Here is a 6,160-nt window from a genome sequence, read left to right as displayed (position 1 = left end):
TTCAATTAATGTGACAGGGCTGTGAGGAAAAACTGTGCTAGACTATACTTTATAACGATACACCCATATCAAAAACGTTTGAATCACAAAATGACGCCTCAACAGACACTAATGTCGTGTTAGCACCCAATGATTATTATCCTAAAAATGTGATAACGTCTGAAAGTGTAATAAAATTTGCTTTTAACCTGATCGAAATGTAATAAAACCCACTGATGCAATAATCTGACCGATAATATAATAAAGTGTCCTGATTGATATTGTAATCACATTTTTACCGATAATGTAATTTAATGCTCTGTCATGTTATATCGCATGTGGAGTTCAATATTCTTTTACTACTTTTAAAGGTACGTAAGTATTAAGGTCAGCTTTCTTCTTCATTTCCATTTCAATAGGAAACCCCTTCTGAATGCAGAAATTTCATAAGATCAGGTGAGGTCAAGGAGACACGTCATTTGCTTTGACAGCTGTTTTGCCTTCATTGTTTGCTTAACGTTAGACATCCCCTGCAGCTTCTGTCGTCTTCTCATGATGTCTAATCTATGATCCACTCTGGTCTTATGAACGATCTTTGAACAATGACAAGTATTGGCGGGTTCATTTCCCATTTAAAGGGATTTTAGATTAATGCATTTTTGCCTGATGACATTGTACCACTTGTCATCTGTTGTATTTTTCAAATTCTACATAAAGCCTTGAGTGTTAATGTGACACAGTATTATACATTTTATATACTTGAACACTTTACATTCCTTAAAGCTGAAAGGTCCAGTGTGTAGGATTTAGTGGCATCTATTGGCAGAAATGATATATAATATTCATAACTGTGTTTTCATTCATTTATAATCACCTGAAAATTACAATTGTTGTTTTTTTTGCAACCTTAGAATGAGCCCTTTACAGTATATCCTCCTGAGACCTGAGCTTTTGTTTGGTATGCATTTTCAATTTCTCCTTGCTATTTGGGATCAATAGGACCTGATAAGTATAAAAAACTAAACATTGTCAACGATAATTAAGTCCCAATGTCCTAGAATGAGATGATAATAAAGTCCCAATGAAAAATTCCCAATATCTGCAAATGAGTACTTTAAGATTAACAACATGTCTTAGCTTGTTACTGTCACTAAAATTGGTTTGTTGCCATATCATACTTCAAACATTATTTATCGTAAATAAACAAGTTTAATGTGATCAGGTTTTGTACCTTGTCCACTTTTGTGTCAGGGTCAGCTGCAGACTGACTTGGCAGACATGGCTGCCATCTTGTTTTTACGTTAAATACTGTAGTGTGGTCTTACTACCACTAGATGGCGCAAAAAAGTGTCTACAGATGAGGACAACAGGTCTAAGTTAAGCAGGATAAAGTATAAGGTTAAGTAAACCAAAATTGTTATGTCCTCATATGAGGTCACAGGGTGTCAGGAGGATATCTGCGTACAGAGCAGATCCTCCATGTTGTTTCTACAGTAGCCCAGAACAGACAAACCAAACACTGGCTCTAGATGGGGCCATTTGCATTTTTACGTTCTTGCGTCAGCCATGTTCACGCTCGGCACACCCGAGAAGTTTCAGTTCTGCAAGCTCACAACTAGAAGCTACCAAATCCTACACACTGGATCTTTAAGTGCAAATATTATATTTTCAGGCGTTATTACATTGTCACAATATGGGGTGCTACAGTCCTTATTCACCCTAATTATTCCATTGTTTGTCCTGTTTGTATGAATGAAAGCACCCACATATCTGTCACCTAAAGGAAGTGACAAAATTTAAGAACAAATGCAAAGTGCCTTTTCAACAGATGGGATGGCCACAATTAGATTTTACATCTTATGGCTCTGATATCACAAACCTTGATGTCTCATCCTAGGATTACTTGAGCAAAAACAGTTTTTTTAAGTTTAGTTTTTAGATTGGTTGGTTAATAACTTAACAACAGTCTTGTTTACTTAATATTCAACAGTTGCTACCATTCTCCGTAAATTTAGCCAGACCTTGCTATTTTGTCCAATACACTGCAACTTCTCCACATATTTCAACAATTATCGTAGTTTCTCGTGAGTCACCAGACTAACTGCTTTGTGTTGGCCCTTCTAGAGGTGACGTCTGATTCGAATGTCTGCCCTATCAACTTTCGATGGTACTTCCTGTGCCTATCATGGTGACCAACTGGGAATCAGGGTTCGATTCCAGAGAGGGAGCCTGAAAAAATTGTGCGGCACAAACATCTCACATTTACCATCAAATATTACTGCTAAACATCATGCAAGGCATTTCCCTGATGCTCTGCATGAAATAAAGGGCAAACTGTTTTGCACCACGTGTTACATTGTGGTGAAAAACTAACAACATGGAGTGACAAACACTTTTCTACAGCAAAACACTACTGGAGAATGGCAGTGGACACCAGACAAGATGAATCACCATAACAGAGGCTGTTGAATCCACATGTATTGCACATGCTGAAAGAACCAAGGTGAGTTCCATTGAATATGCATGTTCATGGTAATGTTAGTGTAGTTTAAATCACAAAGTGGCATAGGTGTGCTTCCCTGTTTGCATGACAAACTGTTTGTGTGTGTGAGTGTGATGAAGAAAATAGTTTGGGGATAAAAACATGATGTGAAAGCTTTATTCAGCCTGTTGGTAAGGTTACTTAGAGGACTCAGACCAGTGCAGTTTTATTATCACTGGAACAGATTGCCTTTGGTTAATATATTTCATTTTTTTAAAAGATACTTTTTTTTAGTTGCTCATGAATTTCTTTTTTTTTTTAAATTTTATTTATTTATTTTGAAGAAAAGCTGCGGTGAAATCAGGCATTATGGGCCACAACAATCCCAAAAAAGCCCGCGACATCCTGGAGGGACTGATTTTCAGTTGTGAAAGATTACCACCAGTTTTCAAATAATGCTGTTGGTGAAAGTGAATCAAGGTGTAAAAATAAAAGTGCAATAAAAGAACTGTTTGCAGCTCACCATTCAGGAAACATTGTGTTTCAGGGGCAACAGTAGCTCAGTCTGTAGGGAGCTAGAGGGTGGTCCCACATGGACCAGGTACGGAATATGGACTGATAGCTGCCGGAGAAATGCCAGTCTAGAAAAAAACAGCAGAATGAAAACATGAATTTCCCTAAAAGGAGAAATAAAGCATGTGTTATTTAAAGTAGTTTGAAGCAAATGGGCCTCAAATGTTTTAGTGATACGTCATCCAGAGTCTTCCTTTTCAAACACACTGGTGGATTACACGGCAGAAGTTCGAGAGGTACCATCTGTTATAAGACTTGTCTCCATGCATTGCAACCAACACAATATCAAGCTGACCACAGCCACCATGCTCTGCGAAAAGTGAAACTGACAACCATTGAAGCCTACAGGTGATGAGTATCTGATCTTTAAAACTTAAATGTTGAGTGGATAATCACTCTGAAGAGCAGCGTTTAACTACACTTCATGATGGATAGACGTGCGAGTCTTGTCACGCCTTCAGAACACCGTGGTGTCTGAACGGCTCAGTCCTTCATCAGTCACCACTGACAATCCTCCCAACAGTCCTGGAGGTGATGGAGATGGGGAAGGTAAGGACGGGGACAGGGCGAGTCAAAAATGGCTTGAGCTGCTGTGACATTTGGACTGAATGTCAATCCTGTCCAGCGAGAAAAGCGTTTTTTTTATTTTTTATTTCAGCAGACGTGGGTAAAAGGTGACGGGGGATACTGTGCCCTTTTCAAATGCTCCAGGGAAGGAGAAAAGAGATTTAGGGAGTTGCTGTAAACATGAACGCACCATTAGGAAGAGCTAAGTACAGTAATGAACTCATCGAGGTATCGACAGGCAGATGCTTTCAGGGTTTGTATCTTCTCACCTCTGCTCAGAAGGCGTCTGCTCCGACAGAATGTGATCAACTCTGTACATGTGTTAAGTAAATGTGCACACAGACGACATGGTCCCGTCACTCCTCCCCTGCGCTGGCATGAGCAAGGATCGTGCCTCGCCTCTGGCGGTCAGACGGATGGCAGCAGTTCTTGCCGGTCTGAACACAAGGGCCCGGAGTGCTCGTTACAATCTGTGGTCCCTGTGCTAAATATAGACAGGAGCAAGACTGCCTCGGTATAGGGCCTTGTTAGGGGCACCCTCCTCCTGCAAGTCAGGCCTTTTCCATTTTCCTTTTCACCTCCATCTGCTCTGCTACCACCCCATCAGTCACCCCTTTCCTACAATAAATCTGCCCTCTGCTCTTACCTCTCCTTCATCTTGTACTGTCTCTCGGCACCTACACACCTCTCTGGCTCTGTCATGTGTCCGTGACTCAATCACACTTGTCTCTTTCTGCTAACATCACGAGCAGACCTTTCCCTCCAGAACATCCTTCCCAAAGTAGGAAGCTACAGGCATGCAGGGCCCAGTCGGGCAATTTTATATTGACAGTCTGCTTACAGCAAAGTAGTAGTAGGTTATACAAATCATTAATAGATCTGCAGGCTGAACGAAGAGAATGAAGGTTGAGTCAGCCTCCAAACAATGTCATGACTCCAAATAGTGTCTGCAGGTTGTGAGTGACTTTAGGTAAAGTGAGGGTATATTCATGGATGGGGCCTGCTGGCTCCCCTACCAGAGTCAGAACGTGAGAGGTAGTTGGCTTGTTAGTATCACGGATTGATCTCTGAACAGGCCAATCAGAGTAGAGCCTCTGTATGAACATTTCTGGTTGGAAAGTCAACAACTAGAAAGAGACACAAAATGACCACAAACAGACACTATATCAGGGTTGCTCAAAGTTTGGGTGCCTGAATGTCAATTTCGGGAACCAGCATATGATTGAAGGTAGCACGAGAAAAATGCAGTTGCGAATTGTCCACTGACATTGCTAACTTTTGTTTACAGCACCAGCACTGAGTGTTGCAGGGATGATGTTTTATTGTAGGCCGACGCAGAAGTTAACATTACCCTGGTTCCCTCATCAAATGCCTATTTGGGATGTTCCCACTGGATTTTGGTTCATTTGTTCATTCATATTCCGTAACCACTTATCCTCTTGAGGGTCACGGGGGGGCTGGAGCCTATCCCAGCTGACATTGGGTGAGAGGCAGGGTACACCCTGGACAAGTCACCAGACTATCACAGAGCTGACACATAGAGACAGAGAACCATTCACACACAGGTAATTTAGAGTCACCAATTAACCTAACCTGCTGTGGGAGGAAGCTGGAGTACCAGGAGAAAACCCACACTGACACAAACTCCACACAGAAGGGCTCCCCCACCCTAGGTTCGAACCAGGAACCCTCTTGCCCTCTTGGATAATCCTCACAAATGAACACCACTATCATTATTTCTGGCACATAAATGCAATTGCTAGATGGTAAAAGCTAGCCTAACGTTAGCATGCCACCATAGTGTAGTTTGCTTTAAAGGAACTATACTATGGTGGCATGACTATGACGTGGCCAACACTTTGAGGCTGTAAACCCATGTTCGGCTTGTTGATGTTTTGTAGCCTTATTTAGCCGCTTGTTCGCAACCATCTTTTTTAAGACACCTAAAGACTTCAAAATTCGTAAGAGGGGTATTTACTGATATGTTTCATGTCATAGAACACATTGTGAAAGTCTGCTAAGCTTCAGCTAACAGACACCTAACCAAAACCCATTCAGAAAACATGTTGATGTTAAAATGAGGGAACCAGGAGCACTAAAATGTTAACTCATTTTCGGGTTGTAGGACTCATTCTTGCAGCATGCTACAGTTGTTAGGTGCCATTTATTGCAGTGCAGCCAGTAGCTCTCTACAAGCTGTCATCCCTAACCTCATAGATGCTGGTTAGGGCGGGTGGTTTGATGCTGTCTCCTAGTAGTTTATTCAATGTAAATTATTAAAGTAAGCATTGAGATGGACTGCAAATGATATAATGGATGCATTTCATGTAATTTTTTGGGGCCGCACAACGTACTTTTGAGGTCCACCATTGACCCGTGGATCGCAGTTTGTTAGACAATAGGCTGGCTGCATAAGACATGCCTCCCAACAACCTGAGTCAGTTGTAACACATGCTGAGATTTAGATGTTTGAAAACGAGTCAGAAAACTAGAAAACAAGGAAAAATATAAAGTTAAAGGGTAAAATGTTGCCTGGATGGAAGCTGGTACAAATTTGAG

General features: G+C 41.2%; 1 protein-coding gene across 1 annotated transcript in view; it reads left to right on the top strand.

The window, feature by feature from the left end:
- Positions 1–2,423: 2,423 nt before the first annotated feature.
- gjc1 (gap junction protein gamma 1) overlaps positions 2,424–6,160 on the top strand; it is a 64,582-nt gene continuing 60,845 nt past the window's right edge. Inside the window, exon 1 of the mRNA XM_049562225.1 lies at positions 2,424–2,482. The gene's annotated coding sequence lies outside the window, so the exon portion shown is untranslated. The remainder of the gene's footprint in view (positions 2,483–6,160) is intronic.

The sequence above is a fragment of the Epinephelus fuscoguttatus genome, linkage group LG19 (genome assembly GCF_011397635.1).
Source record: "Epinephelus fuscoguttatus linkage group LG19, E.fuscoguttatus.final_Chr_v1".
Taxonomy (NCBI): Eukaryota; Metazoa; Chordata; class Actinopteri; order Perciformes; family Serranidae; genus Epinephelus; species Epinephelus fuscoguttatus.
The sequence above is the reverse complement of the archived record's forward strand: the minus strand, read 5'-3'. Positions and strand labels throughout refer to the sequence as shown.